General features: G+C 38.5%; 1 long non-coding RNA gene across 1 annotated transcript; it reads right to left on the bottom strand.

Moving 5' to 3' along the window:
• Window positions 1-20199: 20199 nt before the first annotated feature.
• LOC141378987 (uncharacterized) lies at window positions 20200-21814 on the bottom strand. The gene is made up of 2 exons (XR_015516381.2): window positions 21526-21814; window positions 20200-20647 (listed from the first exon to the last, which is right to left on the bottom strand). It is a non-coding gene; the product is annotated as an uncharacterized LOC141378987 (long non-coding RNA).
• Between the last annotated feature and the right edge of the window lie 376 nt (window positions 21815-22190).

Below are 22190 nucleotides of genomic sequence, written 5' to 3'. Positions count from 1 at the left end.
TGGATTCATTTCAATTTATCTAGGATTGATTAGTTGGTTGATTGGTTGGTTAGTTGGTTTAGTGATTGGTTGGTTGGTTGGTTGGCTGGTTGATTGATTAAGTGACTGCTTCAATTGGTTGGTTGCCTGATTGATTGAGTGAGTTGGTTGGCTGGTTGATTAATTGATTAAGTGATTGGTTCAGTTGGTTGGTTGGTTGGTTGATTGATTGATTGATTGAGTGGTTAAGTGGTTGAGTGGTTGGTTGGTTGAGTAATTGGTTGGTTGTTTGGTTGGTTGAGTGGTTGATTGGCTGGTTGGTTGATTGGTTGAGTGGTTGGTTGGCTGGTTGGTTTGTTGATTGAAGGGTTGGTTGGTTGAATGGTTGGTTGGATGGTTGAATATTTGTTTTGCTGGTTGGTTGAGTGGTTGGTTGGCTGGTTGGTTGGTTGATTGAGTGGTTGGTTGGTTGGTTGGTTGGTTGTTTGGTTGGTTGAGTGGTTGATTGGTTAAGTGGTTGATTTAAGGGTTGGTTGGTTGAATGGTTGGTTGATTGGTTGGTTGGATGGTTGAATATTTGGTTTGCTGGTTGGTTGAGTGGTTGGTTGGTTGGCTGGTTGGTTGGTTGGTTGGTTGGTTGGTTGATTGAGTGGTTGGTTGGTTGGTTGGTTGATTGAGTGGTTGGTTGGTTGGTTGATTAATTGAGTGGTTGGTTGGTTGGTTAAATGGTTTGTTGGTTGGGTGGTTGGACAAACTGACTGATTGGTTGGAACTAAGCATAAATGAACTTTTTAAACAAATTTCTCAACTTTTATGGCATGTGTATATATAGAATATATAAAATACTACCCGTTGAATTGGCTTTTAAATGAGATTCGATTTGCACAAATAGAAATCAACTGTTCTCTACAGAAAACATTTCTCTATACCCAAAAACTAAATGTCATCATTTACTCGGCCTTAAGTAGAACAAACCTGTAACTCTTGATATCTATACTAGAAAAAAAGAAAATTGGAAGTCAGTGGACACTGGTTTCCATAATTCTGTTGAAGTCATAGGAAGATATTATGAAGAAGTAAGAAACTTCGAGGTCTGGTAAGATGAGAACTTTTAAATGAATTGCTAAGCCCCATAAAGTCAAAAACACAGTAGGAAAAGTGCGCACAACATAAATAACATATCTTTCATGACCAACAGGCTCATAGGAAATACATGTTTCTGCCTACTTTTTAAATGAAACATACATTTTACTGTCGTTTCTAGATATAATGAACACTAGGGGACAGTAAGACACCAATAACTTTTGTTCCTTTTCACACTAATGATATTTAGAATGACATTATCAACAATAAAGGATTCTTTCTATGTAGTTCTTTGCACAACACCAAATAAATACCACAAAACAACTTCACGATGTCTAAGATTTGTCTCCATATAGACAACTTGGTCATTTTGTTCGATAGCTCAATTTGTCGCACTTGGGTTTGAGCCTGGTTAAGTTCAGTTTCACAAAAGAGATTAAAGCAATGTAAAATAAAGGTAAAACTTTGTGGCCACAGTGCACTTTCCTGTTACGTTTTTTTTGGAAACACAATTGATTGGGTTTAGGGAAGGTTTAGCTTGAAGGGTCGCTGGTTTTGATGATCTGACAAGCCTTGCCCTCTCACTTAATGTACTAGAAGGATGTGTATCAGAAATGTACAACAACACATACCCTAAGTAGCATATGTAAGATTTGCAATGATGTGGACAGCGCCCTCTAGTGGATTTGTCATTTGAAATGTACAACGAAACACAAACAAAGCAACATATTTTACATTTCACCAAAATGCATTTCCAAGTGCTAACATCCCCACACAAGCCAAACACCAATGCCTGAATTACTCAAACCTTCAGTCCACATGACATTAAACACCTCTAAGGATTATCAGAAAAGGCCAGATCTGATCCTCCTCGACCCCAGTTTGCCGCACCTGCAGAAAAGCCGAACGCTGCGAGTTTACGGCCGCTTAATTGGAGGGAAAACAGCTCTGTGAACTGCTGGCAGTCCCGTTCATTCAGATCTGTTACAAATTACCGCTAAATAGAGGAACCGTTTTCATTTTCCCCCTCAACACATGTGCTTATGGCCGAGCGATGACATCATGGCAGACGAGCCGTGCAGACGCTGGTGGAAGCGAAACCGCACCGAAATTGAGTTGCCTGAGCTAATTTAGAGAAAAGTAAAAGGCCGCTCTCTGGTTTCTTTAAGCAGCACATTTGATATGAAGGGGGGAAGCCTTGAGGAGAGAGGCCCGCCAGCGGCAGGCTCTTATTATCTGGACACGAGTGCATGTGTGTGTGTGTTTGAACAGAAGCACCGGGAGACTTTCTCACCTACTTTGGCCACTTTCCTGTGTTTGTTTTTCTGTGTTTCTGATGGTGGTTTGCTGATGTTTTTCAACGCTGGGCTTTTAAGAGCCTCGTCTAACCATATAATCACTGTAAAAACACAAGCCACAGCAGAATTAGCTTTCAGTCTAAACAAATGTTGACTTTTATTGACTCATTTCACTCTTCTACTATGTTCTTAAAGAGACAGTTCACCCAGAAAGAAAATAACATACTGTAAATACAGTAAAAATGTAGTGTTTATTGTTTATGTTAGTGAATATAACCTTTGTAAAGTGTTACACATGCAAACAAGACATTTATTAAAAGTCGTCTCAGCCAAATCCATAGTCTATAGCAGGGGTGGCCAAACTTTTTAGTATGAAGGGTCAAAAACCAAGTATCGAAGTTAAATATACCAACTATCATACCTGTCAACCCTCCCGTTTTTTCCGGGATTCACCCGTATTTTGCAGTTCTATCCTGCTATCATCCCGTAAAGGTATTTCTCCCGTATTTTCACTATTTCTTTGAATGGTGGCAAGAAGTAGAGTCTCCCTATACGCAACCCATACTGCAGAACCACCAGGGGCCGTCCATTGCTCTTAAATGTGAGTCTGTTCTGTGCTTTTGCTTTGTTTAGGCATGAAAACACTTTGAAATAAATATAAAAACGGTGCGATTCCCCTATCTTTTCATTACAGGTGCCGTCACCCCTCCTATGCAATCCTCAAAACAGTCATATAGCGGTGCGTGACTGTCAGCTGACGCGCTCCATAGTGATAAACAGACGCTGTTGCCCAAACAGATTCTGTACACGCGATTTGAAGCAGAGTGAAAGTCTGGGTTTTGGGTGTGTGTTTAAACGCACAAATACACATAATTAATAAAAATACCATCTAAAGATGTCGATCTTGGTGTTTTTTTTTTTTAAACACAACTAATTTCGTGTTAAATGAGCATAAAAAGTTAGGAAAGCAATCGAATGCTTTCATTATACTGTTAGATGTGTGCATTTTGAAAATGACCCCTGTTATTTAATGAAATCTAATGAAAAAAATCTCAATAAAAAAAGAGATTCATTTGTTGCTCTTTAATCAGAGTGTGTAAGTTATACAGTGGAGAACATATTTTCCATTAGAAGCTGCTTATATTCCAACTCTGTTGCCGCACAACCGCTTATAAAAGGGATTTTTGTATAATAGTTCTGTGAAATTCTCCACAAAAGGTTAGTAGATTATGGAAAGACCGTCATGTATATGGTAATCGAACATAAGTGAAGTTTATTCATAAACTAATTTCGAGAGGAACACGTGATTATGATTGAACACAGCTGGTCCTGCATTAGCATGCTTGATCCACCAATCAGGCCATTCCTAACCACTATAAAGAGCCAGGGTTTTCTCACTACAGTCATCTTCGATTTGAAGAATACACTGCTCTGCATCAGCTGCTACTGCTACTGCTACTGCTACTGCTACTGCTACTGCTACTGCTACTGCTACTGCTACTGCTACTGCTACTGCTACTGCTACGGCATCAACTTCTCCAGCTACAACTTCTCCAGCAACAACATCAACTTCTCCAACAACAACAACAACTTCTCCAGCTACATCAACTTCTCCAACAACAACAACAACTTCTCCAGCTACATCAACTTCTCCAACAACATCAACTTCTCCAGCTACATCAACTTCTCCAACAACAACAACTTCTCCAGCTACATCAACTTCTCCATCAACTTCTCCAGCTACATCAACTTCTCCAGCTACAACTTCTCAACCTTCTACTTCAATTGCCTCACACAATGCAATCTCTGTGTCTTCAACCCAATTCTCCAACAAGATCACAGTAAAATATCGATCACCATCCATGAACTTTGCCTAAACTCTCGATGCCTGCGATTCAAGCTGAACTCTCTTCTAGGGGTGCACCAGCGGTAACATACATGACACTTTTTAAGGGGAAGCCTCACAAACTAAAACTAAGATTAAACATCCATCTTTAAAGGATGATTCTAGCGTGAATAGAATGACTCACCTCTCAATCAAGGTCGTAGACAATCCAATCCTTAAAACATCAGTCCACAACTTATGCATACATTGATAAACATCCATGTTAATCCTCCAAACTAGTCGCTGTGGTGCATTCAATAGAGTAGCGTCTCCAATCATAACACTAGTTCTCTGGCAAACAAAATGGCCGCCAGCCTTTTTCTGCAACTTTGATTGACACTCCTTCGAGCCAATAGCTGAAAGGAGAAGCGTCACCATCCAATGAACTCTCAAAAATTTGAGATGGTCCCACCCTCTCTCATGACAAGCTCATGAATGATTATCATTACATTTACACAATTACTACTAAATGGTGACATTAATTTTAAGTTCAGGGTTTGATGTTGGCAGATGATAAATAAATAAATACATAAATTAATAAATAAATAATAAAGAAAATAAATAATTATAAAATGTATAAAAAAAAAATAAAAATAAATAAATAAATAAATAAATAAAAAAAAAAAACTTAAAAAAAAAAAAAAAAAAAAAAAAAAAAAACTGCCAAATCTGATAGCAGTTTAACTTCTAAAAAGTTTACTCTGCTACTGAAAAACATTCAACGCATTAGGCATAGAAGTCCAATCGTAATATGCCCCAGTGACTCATGTCCATACACTTATAAGCCATAAGCTTATAATGGCAAGTTGGTTAGATGTGAAAACAGCAAAGAAACAAACTTCCCGCTTTGACTTCCACGAATGAGAGGAGGACATTTCTGACATGTCTGATGTTTCATCAATTGACTCTGCGTTAGATACAAACCAAGGGGTTTAAACTCCACTATAATTCCACCTACCCTGTCTTCAAGAGGTACATCAGGATCACTAGACGAGCAGATTTCCCATTTAATATGCCATCCTTAGGAGGGACAAATGCCTACCTCTACTATCTTTGCTCGTTGCGACAATGAGGCTTCGTACCATGCATTAACAAAGGCACTTCCACACTTAGTTGCCCATGCTCTTATTAAGACGCCCCGCATGGTTATCAGCTAAAATAATTCATTGTGTTTGCCATACATGTACCATGTTGTAATGTCATTTCTGGTTCTCTCTTGTTTTTCTCATTTCAGAGATCATGTCAGCTGGTTGCAGAAGCTGACCCTCATCCAACCTATTACACTCCACATCCATTTCTAAATACATTTACACTCTTTGCAAATGACACTTTTCCACTCACATAGCCCACACCCTCGATGCCATATTCACACTAGCCTTTTTAATTTAAGTCTTCTGAACTAAGTATGACATTTCAATCCAACGATACACCTAACCATATCTGATCTATCTTCGCAGGATGAAGGGATGCAGGATGATATCCGTTCCCCCACACACCTGTTCTAAACAGGCCCGGATTGGCTAATTGGGAGGACCGGGAGAATTCCCGGTGGGCCGGTCTGTTTTTTTTTTTTTTTTTTTTTTTTTTGGCCGCGAGGGCCGGTGTCCCTAGCTCCAGAATCTGTTGCTCTCAGCAGTGACACTTTTTTAATTCATTTACTTGACCACAGCTTTTTATTCATTATTTTACCACAACTTTTCTCTTTTGTTGTGGTCGAGTGGTTAGCACGTTAGGTTAAGACGCTGCGGACCTGGGTTCGATCCTTGCTAGAGTAATTTAGTGTTTTCATTTTTTGATAAGACATATAATACTGTTAGGGTTGTAGAACATTTGAAGTTCTAAAGCAGCTGTTTTCTCAAAAAAAAAAAAAAAAAAAAAAAAAAAAAAAAAAAAAAAAAATGATAGTGCTATTAGAAACTGATTTGGAAATATTTATTTACTTATTTTAATATAGTCAGTCGTGAACTGAGGTGGGCTGGTCTGAGGCTTGAAACTCCAGAGCTGAAAAGGTGTCCCACTCCGGCCCTGGTTCTAAACCTCTTAGCATTTTTACACCACAGAAGAGCAATACCACCTCGGGGAAGCCCAGCCGATCCTCTCCAGCCAACTTCCACCATCATGCATTATTGGGTATGAAGTATGACTCTGTCATTTCCTTCCTATTTCCCTTCCTATTTAACATAGGAGCTCCTTCACTACCCTTCCCTGTTTTTCTAGCTTTAACTTTTTCTCTCCAAATTTAAACTATCCTATACTTCTATTCACTTTCATTCACCACCGCTCTGACCAATTCAGGGGTTGTCTTGAGTTTCAGTTGCTGCAAAAGGAACGTTCTAAATGAGCTTGCATACACTTACAAATTTTCTAAATACCACTATCGTTGCACTCCCCGCACTAATACAGCAGTAAATGCTTCTGCGGGAGCACAAGTTGCCTCCATACTGGCCCACTACACCACTGCAGCCGCAGAAATGCTCCGCAGAGTTGCACACCCAAAGCACCACTGCTACCGCAGTGACCCTCTAGCATATGCCTTATTCACCTTCATCTTTACATATCACTAAAGGCAGTATTTAACGTCCCTGCGGGAGCACTCAAAACTTACTAATATCGACTGTTTAGGTGCTCCACTTAACTATACACCCCATTAACATCACTGCAACTGCAGTGACGCTCTAGCTGAGCCCCTTTTTCACTTTCATCTCTAAATATCACTGCTAATAGTACTTAGTATTTCCGTGCGAGGCTCTAATACTGAGTACCACTGCACCTCTGCTCTTGCAGAGACGCTTTGCCGAGCCTTATTCTCCCTCTGCACCACTGCTGCAACAGTTAAGCTTTGCCTGAGCTGCAACTGCAGAGACGGCTGTTTAGCCTTAATTCTCTGCACCACTGATTTTATTGCACTTCTGTAACTGCAGAGAAGCTCTGCTGAGATTATTTTTTCCCCTGCACCAATGCTGCAGCAGTGACGCCTGCCTGAACAGTCTTCCAACAACAGATATAAACTCTGTCATTGGTCCTCTAGCACCTCTAAATCCTCAATTTGCCTCAGCCAATATTTCCTCAGAGAAGCCCAGCTGATTCTCGGTTGTAGACTTCAACCTAGTTTCCAAGCAGCACGACTCTGTCTGTTCTTCCTACTTTCTGTCTTAGTTGCATAGGACTCATTTTTACTAAACTTTCCTTTTTATTTTATTAAACTTCCCTTCTCTTTCTCTTCATAATTTTTTAATTTCACTTGCACTCATTCTCCGCAGCTCGGACTCCCACAGGGGTAGCCCCAAGCTCCCACTGCCACAGCAGTGAAGCTTTTTAAAAGCTCACATGTACACTTTTCAAAAAATTTAACCATTATCACACTCCGCCGCAATAATACAGCCGTAAAGGCGTAGCGGGAACTCGTATTGCTTCCATACCGACTACAATTACACCTCTACAGCAGCTCCACTTAATTACATTGCATTGTAGCATCAATTTATTCTCCATCACCACACTCCCCGCAACAATACAGCCATAAAGGCTTAGCGGGAACTCGTATTGCTTACATACTGACCACCATCACACCTTTACAGCAGCTCCACTTAATTACATTGCATTGTAGTATCAATTTATTTTCCATCACCACACTCCCCGCTATAATACAGCTGTAAAGGCTTAGCGGGAACATGTATTGCTTTCACACATATAATGCACCAGACTCTAAATACCTATGCACCCCTGCAGCCACAGAGTTGGTCTACTGTGCCTGATTCCTATCTGCTACACAGCTGTTAATCAGCTCTCCAAAGCGCACTTCCCTTTAGAAACTGACTTTCACCGCACCTCTGCAGCCGCAGAGACGCTCAGCCGAGCATCACTCCCCTCTACATCACTGCCGCAGCAGTGACGCTTAGCGAGCGCATATACACTTCCACTTAGCAATCCACTACTGATACACTCTCCAGCACTGCCAAAGCAGTTAAACGTCTCTGCGAAGGCGTATTTACCTTCCAGATACTGACTTCCATTGCACCTCTGCAGCAGCAGAGACGCTCAGCCGAGCATCATTTACATCCCCTGCACCACTGCTGCAGCAGTGACGCTCTGCTGGAGCTCATGCACACTTCCATTACACTTATACCACTTCTGTCACTCCCAGCACTGCTAAAGCAGTTAAAACGCTGCTGCAGAAGCGTATTCTTCCCCTTAGGACTGACTACCACCGCACCTCTGCAGTCGCAGAGACGCTCAGCCGAGCATCACTCCCCTCCACATCACTGCCGCAGCAGTGACGCTCAGCGAGCGCATATACACTTTCATTTAGCAACCCAATACTGATACACTCTCCAGCACTGCTAAAGCAGTTAAACGTCCCTGCGGAGGCGTATTTCCCTTACAAATACTGACTTCCATTGCACCTCTGCAGCAGCAGAGACGCTCAGCCGAGCATCATTTACATCCCCTGCACCACTGCTGCAGCAGTGACGCTCTGCTGGAGCTCATGCACACTTCCATTACACTTATACCACTTCTGTCACTCCCAGCACTGCTAAAGCAGTTAAAACGCTGCTGCAGAAGCGTATTCTTCCCCTTAGTACTGACTACCATCGCACCTCTGCAGTCGCAGAGACGCTCAGCCGAGCTTCATCCCCCCTGCACCACTGCTGAACCAGTGTCGCTCCACCGGAGCTCACGCACACTACCATTTATCCATACCACTACTGACACACTCCCCATTGGACTGCCAAAGCGGTTAATCAGTTAACCGCTTCTCATCTGCAGCTACAGCTCCGCAGAACCTTACAGCTTTATTTTCCATCACTACTATACTAAACCTTTACGAAACTCACCACATATGTTTTAAACCTTTACACTTACCCCACTCACTCTCCCGCTGGTCCTTACAATTAACAGAACCCGGGAGCACACATAGTCATACATAAGCACTTTCAGTTAATTTTTACACCCACACCAGTCTCTGTTGCTCCTCCAAGCTATTTCTATATCACTTTTCAGCAGCCGGATATGGCATTAATCTCCTGTGCCTTTTGGGGGGTTCTTCAAATACGCGGCTGCTGTCCCGAGCGGAGCATTTTGGGGAGTTGTCGAGATCTACCTGAGCTCGAGGCTCCCCTCTCTTCCTCCAAACGGGAGGGAGCCCAGGGCTCAAGAACCTTCGAGCTCAGGGCTCTCTCCCGGGACAGCATGCCAAACTTGCTTATAATCAATCATCAGCTAAGTGTGAACTCTTGAAGTGAAGTTTATTCATAAACTAATTTCGAGAGGAACACGTGATTATGATTGAACACAGCTGGTCCTGCATTAGCATGCTTGATCCACCAATCAGGCCATTCCTAACCACTATAAAGAGCCAGGGTTTTCTCACTACAGTCATCTTCGATTTGAAGAATCCCCCCTTCCACCCCTACCTTTTCACCTTTCCCTCCATAGGGCAGCACGGTGGCTCAGTGATTAGCACTGTCGCCTCACAGCAAGAACGTCACCGGTTCTAGTTCCTTAACAGGCCGGTGGTCGTTTCTGTGTGTAGTTTGCATGTTCTTCCCGTGCTTGCGTGGGTTTTCCCCGGGTTCTCCGGTTTCCTCCCACATTCCAAAAACATGTACAACAAGTTAATTGTTAAATCTAAATTTTAATACAGGTAATCTAATAATGCAGCATATCTTTTAATAGCCTTTAATCTTAATCTTTAGCTATTATAAAAAGGGGAGTTGTCGAGATCTACCTGAGCTCGAGGCTCCCCTCTCTTCCTCCAAACGGGAGGGAGCCCAGGGCTCAAGAACCTTCGAGCTCAGGGCTCTCTCCCGGGACAGCATGCCAAACTTGCTTATAATCAATCATCAGCTAAGTGTGAACTCTTGAATTAGCGTTTAGTCACACATTCAGATTGTGTCTGTGTTTTAAGCATAAGGTTCATACAGCAGTAGAGCTACAGCAGCGTTTGTGGCTCAGGCCGCGTTTATATGCCATGATTCACAATTCAAACAGCACTTGTGGGAGTTTTAAGGATGTTGTACCGATTAATAACTCCTTTTTAGGTTGTACCTTAAACGTTCAGCTGTGTTGTGTGGGTTTGTCAGGGATCTGTTGAAGTTTTAGCCAGCGGGTGATAAAAATGCCTCTGTGCCCACGTCCTGGCTCACGCAGCCTGTTTCGGCACCAGTTTTTCAGCGAATTGGCATGGGCATCAGTCTGAAAGCAGGATGTGGGAGCGAGTGAAGCAGCAGACGGATGGCCAGCGCTGCCCGGCTCCTGTTACCCGCTTTCTCCTCCATCAGCCTCTGCTGCTTCACTTATGACGCTCTGCCGCCTGCAGGGAACGCTGTGAAATCGAGCATGTCTGTCTGTCACTGTGACTGTGTATATGTGTGTGTGTGTCAGTCTACAGTTCTACACAGAGTTTGACTGTTTAAAGTCACCATGAAATCAAAACTTACTCTTATTTATTAGTAGTTCTTGTTATAAATGTTGTATCTTTGTAATTGTACTCAAACTACTTTTCTTTAATTCCTAGACGAATGGAGTTCCTTTACGTCAGGCATATCAGTGTTTGTCTCATTTATGCTCTGAATTTGTCCATTCGTCATTCTTCCTTCAGCAACACGTCTTTCAACAATCCAATAGGTTCCTAAAGGTCATCCATTGTCCTCCTTTTTTATAATTTCAAGACTGTTTCAAGCGCAAGCACATCCCGATAGTGGAAAAAGGACAATCTTGATGGCTAATACAATCAATCTGTCTAAACGTAACATTATAGTTCTAATTTGGTTTCTATTTTCCTAATATTGGGGCACCAAACAATCTGAAAACATTCTATTATTAGTAACTAAAAGCCCACCATCACAGAATGTTTCATCAACTGAGCACCGGATGTGCTGCTTGGTGATGCACACATTTCTTTCAGAGTACGCATCCAGCGCCGCAAGTCGGTGGCTGTCCACGATGTCTGCGCTTTACTGTTTGTGTTTTTTTTTGTATATTGTGGGCGTTCCGCATAATTCGATTGCACAATTCTGATTGGGCGGATCGAAAGTGTGCTCACTCTATTGGCTAGTATGACGCACAGACTGCAGTGGGCAGGGGAAATGAAGTAATACATACAGTTGAAGTCAGAATTATTCGCCCCTTTTAATTATATTATTTTTTTATATATATATATATATATATATTTTCGAAATTATATTTAACAGAGGAAGGAAATGTTCACAGTATGTCTAATAATATTTTTTTACACCATTTTAAGGTCAATATTATTTGCCCCTTTAAGCTATATTTTTTCGATAGTCTACAGAACAAACCATCATTATACAATAACTTGCCTAATTCCCCTAACCTGTCTAGTTAACCTAGTTTAGCCTTTAAATGTAACTTTAAGCTGTATAGAAGTATCTTGAAAAATATCTAGTCAAATATTATTTACTGTCATCATGACAAAGATAAAATAAACCAGTTATTAGAAATGAGTTATTAAAACTATTATGATTAGAAATGTGTTAAAGAAATCTTCTCTCCGTTAAACAAAAATTGGGGAAAAAGTAAACAGGGGGTCGAATAATTCTGACTTCAGCTGTATACACACATATATGAAATAAAATAAAAACAAATGTTACCCTTTGTTATAGCCCCAAGGCCCAATGTTTTCTTATTCTGGTTCTGCTAACAACTATTAAATAATCTAATCGATAAAAAAACACTAATATTAATTATTACTATTATTATTATTATTATTATGTAGGCCTACAGTAGCTCTGAAACAATCCTGCAAACCAGGTGCTGCTCTGAAATCTTTGCTCAGCATCAGGTACACAGCAGCAATCGTTTGACCTTATTTTAATGACAAATGTCTAATAATACTGGTAATTTGTGTTTTTATTTAATTTATGCATACACATTGAATGTAAGCCTGCTAACTGATCAAATGATAGAATATGTAAACTTAGCTAATATAGAATTATATAATAATAATAATAATAATTAAAAGCCTGGATGCTGATCCACAAAGTGCTATTATTTTGAAGGCGATGTCATGAGCTCAGATTAGGTTGACCAATCAGAGGAAAAAGGGCGTTTTTAGCACCACCTACATATGTAATGAATTTTTAAGTCGCTTGTTTGTTTTCTGACTCTAAACCAAAGAAGGAAAAAAAAAAACGTAAATCCAGCCAAAATCTCTTTTTTGCAGGGATGTCCAAACTCGGTCCTGGACAGCCAGTGTCCTAAGCTAAAGGAGAATGAATGAATGAATGAATGAATGAATGAATGAATGAATGAATGAATGAATGAAATCAGGACTTTTAAAATTCCATATGGGCCTAAGCCAAAAGAAAATGAATGAATGAATGAATGAATGAATGAATGAATGAATGAATGAATGACTTTTAAAAATCCTACTAGGACTAAGCCAAAGAAAAATGAATGAATAAATTAATAAGTGAAATCAGGACTTTTAAAATTCCATATGGGCCTAAGCCAAAAGAAAATGAATTAATGAATGAATGACTTTTAAAAATCCCACTAGGCCTAAGCCAAAGAAAAATGAATGAATAATTTAATAAGTGAAATCAGGACTTTTAAAAATCCCTTTTTGCATAAGCCAAAGGAAAATGAATGAATGAATGAATGACTTTTAAAAATCCCACTAGGCCTAAGCCAAAGAAAAATGAATGAATAAATTAATAAGTGAAATCAGGACTTTAAAAAAACCTTTTTGCATAAGCCAAAGGAAAATGAATGAATGAATGAATGAATGATTCATTGATTTTCACAGAACCTTTAGACCAGGGGTGTCCAAACTCGGTCCTGGAGGGCCAGTGTCCTGCATATTTTAGTCCCAATCCCAATCAAACACACCTGAACTAGCTAATCAAACTCTTTCTAGGTATACTAAAAACGTCCAGTGAGCTGTGTTGAAGGAAGTTGGAGCTAAACTGTGCAGGACACTGGCCCTCCAGGACCCTTTGGACACCCCTGCTTTAGACGCATTCTAAACGCCACAGCTTGGCAAATGCTCACAATGGCATCCTGGAGTTTCACCTTCCCTTTTGTGTAGGCAAGCTGTTATTCATAGAAAACTGATTTGTTTGTCACTTTAAAAACAGGTTCGAAATATTACAGTTTCATTGTTTCCAGCCGTGATTATCAGCGTTATCCCATCCCTCTGTTCTCCTCCAGTCGTCTTCAGTTGACGCAAGACCCCCTGATTTATTCCCCCAAAACCCTTCCTGCTCCGGCCCGGGTCTAATCCCCACCCCAGCTGTGGGGTCCCGCCTGGCCCATAAATCTGAGCCCCTAAATCCTTACCTGGACAGTGTTCAGAAAGCGCATTCCCTGCAGGAAGCTGGGGGTGTTTGTTGCGAGACGAGGGGGACGGAGCAACGTGATCCTAAAGCTTGCCTAAGTGGTTTGCACCAGCGCAAATCCATGCTTTTCTCTGCTGCACACTACATCACTCACACACAAACGTCAGGAAAGTGTTCCTAGTTTTTACTTTGACTTCTTCCATTTTTGTTGATCAAAAGGATGTATTTTCTGCTTTACAGACTGCATTATGGGTAATTGTCCTCCTCCCTCAGGGTTAAGTGGTGTTCGCTTGTCTTGCATGCTTGTGATTCTTAATGTACTATGCAAAGGGCTTCGGAAAAATTTTTACAACATCCCTTCTCTGTTTGTTTATTCTCTTGATGTTCTCAACCATTGGATGTGTGGCCTAAGAGTGACTCATGAACAGCATGAAAACAGTGCTAATTTCCTGGAGTCACTTACGAGACAAAAATGAACGTATGAATTAAAATTAACAATGTTTATTTTGCAAGTGTACGTTGTTAGTCTTAAGGTGAAAAATTAATGCAAGTTAATCCACTACTGATCCATTTCTTGGTGTCAGTTTTTTACAGTTAGTTTGCTATACAATATAATGATGTATAATCATTCTAATATTGATTTTTAACGGGTTAACTGCAGTGCTTCATGGGATTGCAGCTTTCTAAAGTGTTTTTGAGTTTCGATTATTTCAATGCTTTAAATCAAAGTTTGCATTTGTCTCCTTGTAGCGGATTGGTTTGATTACATCATTTATATAACACTAAAATCAGGGGGCAGCATGGTGACTCAGTGGTTAGCACTGTCCCCTCATAGCAAGAAGGTCGCTGGTTTGAGTTCCAGCTGGACCAGTTGGCATTTCTGTGTGGAGTTTGCATGTTCTCCCCGTGTTGGCGTGTGTTTCCTCCGGGTGCTCTGGTTACCCCCAAAGTCCAAACACATGCGCTATAGGGGAATTGAATGAATGAATGAATGAATGAGGACTTTTAAAAATCCATATGGGCCTAAGCCAAAGGAGAATGAATGAATGAATGAATGAATGAATGAATGAATGAATGAATGAATGAATGAATGAATGGATGGATGGATGGATGGATGAATGGATGAATGAATGAATGAATGAATAAATAAATGAATGAAATCAGGACTTTTAAAAATTCATATGGGCCTAAGCCAAAGGAGAATAAATGAATGAATGAATGAATGAATGAATGAATGGATGGATGGATGGATGAAATCAGGACTTTTAAAATTCCCTCTGGGCCTAAGCCAAAGGAAACTGAATGAATGAATGAATGAATGAATGAATGAATGAGGACTCTTAAAAATCCATATAGGTGTAAGCCAAAGGAAAATAAATGCATAAATGTATGAATGAATGAGGATTTTTAAAAATCCCCATGGGCCTAAGCCAAAGGAAAATTAATGAATGAATGTATGAATAAATAAAATTAGGACTTTTAAAATTCCATATGGGCCTAAGCCAAAAAAAAAATGAATGAATAAATGAATCAGAACTTTGAAAAATCCCTCTGGGCCTAAGCCAAAGGAAAATGAATGAATGAATGAATGAATGAATAAAATCAGGACTTTTAAAAACCCATATGGGCCCAAGCTAAAGGAAAATGAATGAATGAATGAATTAATTAATTAAAGAAATACAGACTTTTAAAAATCTCTCTTGGCCTAAGCCAAAGGAAAATGAATGAATGAATGAATGAATGAATGAATGAATGAATGATTGAATGAATGAATGAAATCAGGACTTTTAAAAACCCCCTGGGGAAAACAAACTCCTAGAAAAGGCACTGCTGAAAAAGTAGACGTCTACTAATGCAATTTACAGGGTTGTAATGTTGACTTTTTATATTATGTATGTTAATATATTAACTATATTTTATTGTAATCATAACAGTTATCTTTGTTCAAGGATTTTTTTGTGCAAGCAATGCCAAGGTTATTGGTTTAAATCCCAAAGTAAACCTTGGAACGAAAGGTAAAATAATTCACTCTGTCTGCAAAATGCATAAATGTACTGTCAAAAAACCATGAACAAAACTACACAAATCTAAAAACAGGATGACCCAGACTACATGAAATACTTGAAACGAGAGTTAAAATGGTTTGTGTCGACCACATTGAGTTTTGCATTGGCAGCTGAGCGCAAAAAACCATTGAAATTTCAGACATTAGGAAACCAAACTGGTCAAATAACCTCAGGAAGCTATGCTAGTAACGCTGGATGTTTTTGCATGCCTGCTAATATTAATTCAAGTCAGTATTTGATTGTTTTTTTTGTCTGTGTTCAGTCTGATGGTTTCTGTCTGTCTTACAGGCGGACGGACGTTTGTGTCAGTCACAGATTACAGCCTGCGGGGATGCTGAAAATGAGCCGTGGTGTTTGCTGGACCGCAGCTCTCGGCCCGGTAAGAAAATAAGTTAATGGGTGTTTTGAGTGTGCAGGCAGGGGGACGCTCGGGACCCCCCGAGAAGACCACGGCTGTCTGCTGTGCATTAGCCAGATTTCAGGATTTCATGTCTGATGGCCTGTAATTATAGGGCTGATGGGGAAACGGGCTGGTTTGTGCTGTCATGATGAAAGTGAGTAAAGGGGCGGAGCTTGGTGATGTCATAACAGCCACGTTACACACTGCAGAAATCGATGAATGTGACAAATATATATAAATGACAAAAAAAAAATCACCTAAATTGAGTAGAGAATTATTTTTGTCCCAATAGCCAACTTCTGTGCCTGGCAATCGGGTTGCCATGGTCCTTTTACCCCCACCCACTCCACAATACGCCAGCCCCTTACGTCTCCCCCTACAGGTGGTGGGCCTTCGAAGACACTACCAGGGACATAAGCTCCCAACAACATGGCTCTTAGGATCACTCTGGCACTCAAACCCCTCCACCATGATAAGGTGGCGGTTCATAGAGGAGCTTGGGTCATGACCGAAAGGACAAGATTTTAGATACAAGCTGCAAAAATGAGTTTGCTTCGCAGGGTGGCAGGGCGCACCCTTACAGATGGGGTGAGAAGCTCTGACTCCCAAGAGGAGCTCAGAGTAGAGCCGCTGCTTCTCCACATCGAGAGAAGTCAGCTGAGGTGGCTCGGGCATCTGTTTCGGATGCCTCCTGGACGCCTATCTAAGGAGGTGTTCCAGGCATGTCCCACCCTGAGGAGACTTCGAGGAAGACCCATGACACACTGGAGAGACTATGTCTCTTGGCTGGCCTGGGAACGTCTTGGGATTCTCCCAGAGGAGCTGGAGAAAGTGTTTGGGGGGAGGGAAGTCTGGGGTTCTCTCCTGAGGCTGCTGCCCCCATGACTGGGCCCCAGATAGGCAGAAGAAAATGTAATGAAATTAATTTATTGTTAATAAAGCCTTTAAAAATGTTGTTAATTTAAATAAATCTGTAAACCTATAAACAAAGAAATGTTAAATGAGAAATGTAGTCGTGACAGCTAATGAAATGTAAAAATAAGTTAAAAATTAATATTAAGAATTTAATTTCATTAATATTTATAAATAATTAATATAATATTAATTACTAAAATTAATCAAACTACAGCTTAAATGTTTGGAAAATTATGTTTTTAACAAACTAATTCATGACAAAAGCACAGATAAAAGTTATTAAATCTAGAAATTAACATTTAACAGAAGTAAAAAATTCCTAGGAAACTAATAACCATGGCTAAAACACAAGTTGTAATACTAAAATTTAAATGACAAATGCATAAATAAAAATATTTACAATTAAATACACTTTAAAATATAGTGAAATTCAAAATAAAACAATTAAAGATAGTTAAAAATAATAGTAAAATAGGACAAAATAAATTAATAAATGACATTATATAAAAAAAATGTACACAGCAATATTTAAAAAGTACCTATGAAAAGAGCATACATCAAAGTAAAAGATACTATATATATATATATATATATATATATATATATATATATATATATATATATATATATATATATATATATATATATATATATAAACAGATACACACACACATATATATATATATATATATATATATATATATATATATATATACATATATACATATATATATATATATATATATATATATATATATATATATATATATATATATATATATATAAATGTCTGTATGTATATATATATATATGTATGTATATATATATATATATATATATATATATATATATATATATGTATGTGTGTGTGTGTGTGTGTATATATATATATATATATATATATATATATATACATACAGACATTTATATATATATATATATATATATATATATTAATAAATTTTATATATATATATATATATATTTATATATATATATATATATATATATATATATATATATATATATATATATATATATATATATATAAAAAATTAACATTTCTTAAGAGGGATTCAACAATTTTTTTTACACTTTCCTTTCCATATTTTTAGCTATTTTAATTCAGTTTTATATGGACTTTATTATGAGTGAACAGTTCACATGTGCCTCTATAATGAAGAGTGCATGTGTTTGATTTGTTTTAGGAGAAACTAAGCTTGAAATTATGAATTGACCTCACGTGATCCTGTAGGAAAAACACACACTGGCTGATGACCTAATGACGGGCTAAACTGCAGGAATGGTGGAGTTTTGATCTGAAGGGATCAGCCCTAATCTACAGATCCTGTGAGCTCACAGATGTTCTGTTGACTGATGAACTAAAGGTCAGGATCTGATTGGCTCATTATTTCCTCGTTGTCCAATAGGAAGTGTGATGATGTGGTATTTGGAACACACACGGCGGCTGTATCCACAGGTTGTTGCTAGAAGTAATACAGGTCCAGCCAGAAGTAAATGAGAAAACATATAGAGTTTTCTTTTCAGCTTAGTCCCTTAATTAATCTGGGGTTGCCACAGCGGAATGAACTGCCAACTTATCCAGCATATGTTTCACGCAGTGGATGCCCTTCCAGCTGCAACCAATCACTGGAAAACATCCATACACACTCAATCACACACATGCACTACAGACAATTTAGCTTATGCAATTCACCAGTACCATGTTTTTGGACTTGTGGGGGAAACCAGAGCACCCAGAGGAAACCCAATGCAGGGAGAGCATGCAAACTCAACACAGAAATGCCAACTGACCCACCTGAGGCTCAAACCAGCAACCTTCTTGCTGTGAGGCAATCATGCTATCCACTTTGCCAACGTTGTGCCTAATATTATTTAATAAAATTGACTAATATTGGTAATATTAGTATTAAATAATAATATTATTAATTTAATAACATAATATATAAATAGTTTTAAATAATGTATCAGTAATACATACGGTACATAATTTACTAATATTAATATTATGTAATATACAACAATATTGACTTTAAAATGTAATAGTGATTAATATTAATATCTATATAAAATTAATAATTTAATGATATACAAATAATTGTAAATAATATATAAATAATAATATATAAATCATTTAATAATATTAATATTATATAAAATTAATAAATTAATAATATAATAATATATAAATATTTTTAATAATATATCAATGATAATAAATACGTAATTTAATAATATTAACGTTATGTAATACATAATAATTTTGAGTTTAAAATGTTATATTGACTAACAATAATCATGTTAATATTATAATAATATTAATAATTTAATAATATTAAATAATATATAATAATATTGACTTTTAAATGTAATATTGCCTAATATTAATATTATATAATATAAATAATTTAATAATATAATAAGATATATAATAATGTAGAAATTATTTTAAGTAATATATAAATAAAACCTAATTTAATAATGTTAATATTATATAATATAAAGAATATTTAATATAATGAATATTTAAAAATATTTAAAATATTTAAAAATGTATCATAATATTGACTTTAAAATGTATTGACTAATAATAATAATATTGACTAATATTAATAATATTGGATAATAATGTTGACTTTTAAAAAATTCCTTTAATAATTTTTCCACTACTGCGTTTTCACAAGACCACAATTGTGTGGGAAAACCACAACCTGACAATGCTGGTAAACTGTGAATGTTTTGGCCAGATAATGGTTAGTAATCATGCCACGCCAAAACAGCCTTAAATTCTCACTTCTAACTGCTTAAAATCTGTCCCCAAAATTATCTTTAAACCGAGGCTCACACACAACAATACAAATACAATAAAAAAAAGCTAATTTCATTGTGAGATCCTATTTTAAAAACCAATCAGATCTTTGTAAATGCATTTTTGTAAGGAAATATGACTGGAACCATTCGCCAATTACAACCATCCACATCACTCTTACAAAAGAAATAATGTGGACCAGATTCAGTTTCCTGAGGAATGATTGAAAAGCGTTTCTGTGGCCTCAGATGTTGTTTTGAACCTTTAGAAGGAACCAGAAAGTAATTTAGCCTCAATGCACAATAAATAAAGCAAGTCACAATTAATAGCGTGTTTCCCATCTTCCAGTCTAGCGTTGGTCCAAACCGAAGGACCAGCCAAACCTCACTCTCTCACACTCCCACTGCTCGAAACAATCACTTTCACACACACATGAGCAAAATCTGAACAATTATATCCATTTACTGCAGTCGTAAACCTTTGTGGAAATGTAAAACCTGATGTATGTCTGAACCAAATACAATTCATATTGAATGCAATCAATCTGGCCACCTTAAGAGAGCCACGAGGCTTTGCTGAAATGAGTCGAGGCCTCCGGAGGGCCCTTAAAAACCCAGTATCACACTTAAGGTGGTCCGGTTCAAGGCTGCGTGCTAAATGGGAGGCAGATGCTTGTGTGTGTATGTGTACGTGTGTGTGTGTGTGAGGGCCAGATCAGTCCCTTTCTGTGCATTTGGAGACTAATGTGACTGTAAATCTGTCTGTGCTCATCGGTCGCTGTGTTTATCACCTCTCGCTGAAGCAGACGATGCTGAGATGATCACCGATTCTCTTCAGGACAGCAGCAGTCTTGTCGTCTATTAAATTGTGTGTCAGAATCTGAAGTATCAGTCTGAATGATGAAGGACAGGAGTGATGAAACAAAAGACAATTTACATTAAAAAGATGTCACCGACTCATACAATGATTAATTCAATAATATAAGATATAATCCCGGATTAATGACAGTCCCTGCTGAAAAAAACAGCTTAAACCAGCCTAGGCTGGTTGGCTGGTTTTAGCTGGTCAACTAGGCTGGTTTTAGAGGGGTTTTGGCCACTTCCAGGCTGGTTTCCAGCCATTTCCAGCCTGGTCTTAGCTGGTCAGGCTGGAAAATGACCAGCTAAATCCAGCTAAAACCAGCTTGACCAGCCTGGTTTAAGCTGGACATAGCTGGTTTTGGCTGGGCTCCCAGCCTACTAGGCTGGTCAAGCTGGTTTAGCTGGTTAACCAGCTAAGACCAGGCTGGAAATGGCTGGAAACCAGCCTGGAAGTGGCCAAAATCCCTCTAAAACCAGCCTGGTCGACCAGCTAAAACCAGTTAACCAGCCTAGGCTGGTTTAAGCTGGATTTTTAGCAGGGGTAGAATACAAAACAATTCGTTCTTGTGGCATCACAATATTATGTAATATCATTTAACTAATATAACAGTTTACGTTTTCTATTATGATGTTATTAATGTTAATAATAATCTATATAGAAATGTAGGCTACTCAGTTTTAAGTTTTGTTCTAACGTTGTACATTAGTTTGTTTTTGTTGCGTACTGTAGTAGATTTATGAAACGAGAAACATTTACTTAGCATCTAACGTTAGCCGAAATAAACAAACATATAGCTGGTGTGTGTTCATTTTATTTCACTTGAATATATATTCGCATAACATAACAGTTTTAGGTTTCAGGTTATAGTAGTTATAGCTTTAATAACTCTGAAACAGTGCAGCAGGCTACCTTGAAGGTTCATGGAGGTCAGACTCGGTGTGTCCGGCTTTTGTTTCTCCTCAGACGGGCTCTCAGACGACCTTGGCCGCTCCCCTGTTTGACTGACTGCATCAGACCGTGTTTTGAGACTGAAAGGAATCCGGGCTCCGGCGGCTCTCGGTGCCGCTGAAGGATCAGGTACCGTTTAACAGCGGAAGCGCGAAAGCCGCAGATTCCGTTCATGGGAACTTCTCTCGTGTTTGGCCTCTTGTTGACAGTCCCAGGGCTACTGACGCCCGCCGCCATGTTCCCGAGAGCCGAATTATCCATTAATTGCTTTTTATTAACATCGTTTACCCCTAACCTCATATTATAAACAAGTATTATTTCTATTATTTAGGTAAATTATACGTCTATCCCAACTCTCAAAATAATCTAAAAACAGTAGCTAATTATACTAAGTATTAGCCTATTCATAATATTTATTAGTTGTATTTTATTATTGCCTACCCTGACCCCAACCCTCACAGTGATGTAAAAACAGCAATTATACACTTGTATTCATATCCTTGCTGATTTTTTAAAACTTAAACCAGCCTGGCTGCTTTTAGCTGGCTGGGGTTTTGCCCATTTCCTGGTTTCCAGCCATTTGGTTTTAGCTGGTCAGGCAGGAAAATGGCCTGGTTTAAGCTGGA

Source organism: Danio rerio, chromosome 19 (genome assembly GCF_052040795.2).
Source record: "Danio rerio strain M-AB ecotype USA chromosome 19, GRCz13ab, whole genome shotgun sequence".
NCBI lineage: Eukaryota > Metazoa > Chordata > Actinopteri > Cypriniformes > Danionidae > Danio > Danio rerio.
Note: the sequence above shows the minus strand (reverse complement) of the source record. Positions and strands in the feature narration are given on the sequence as shown.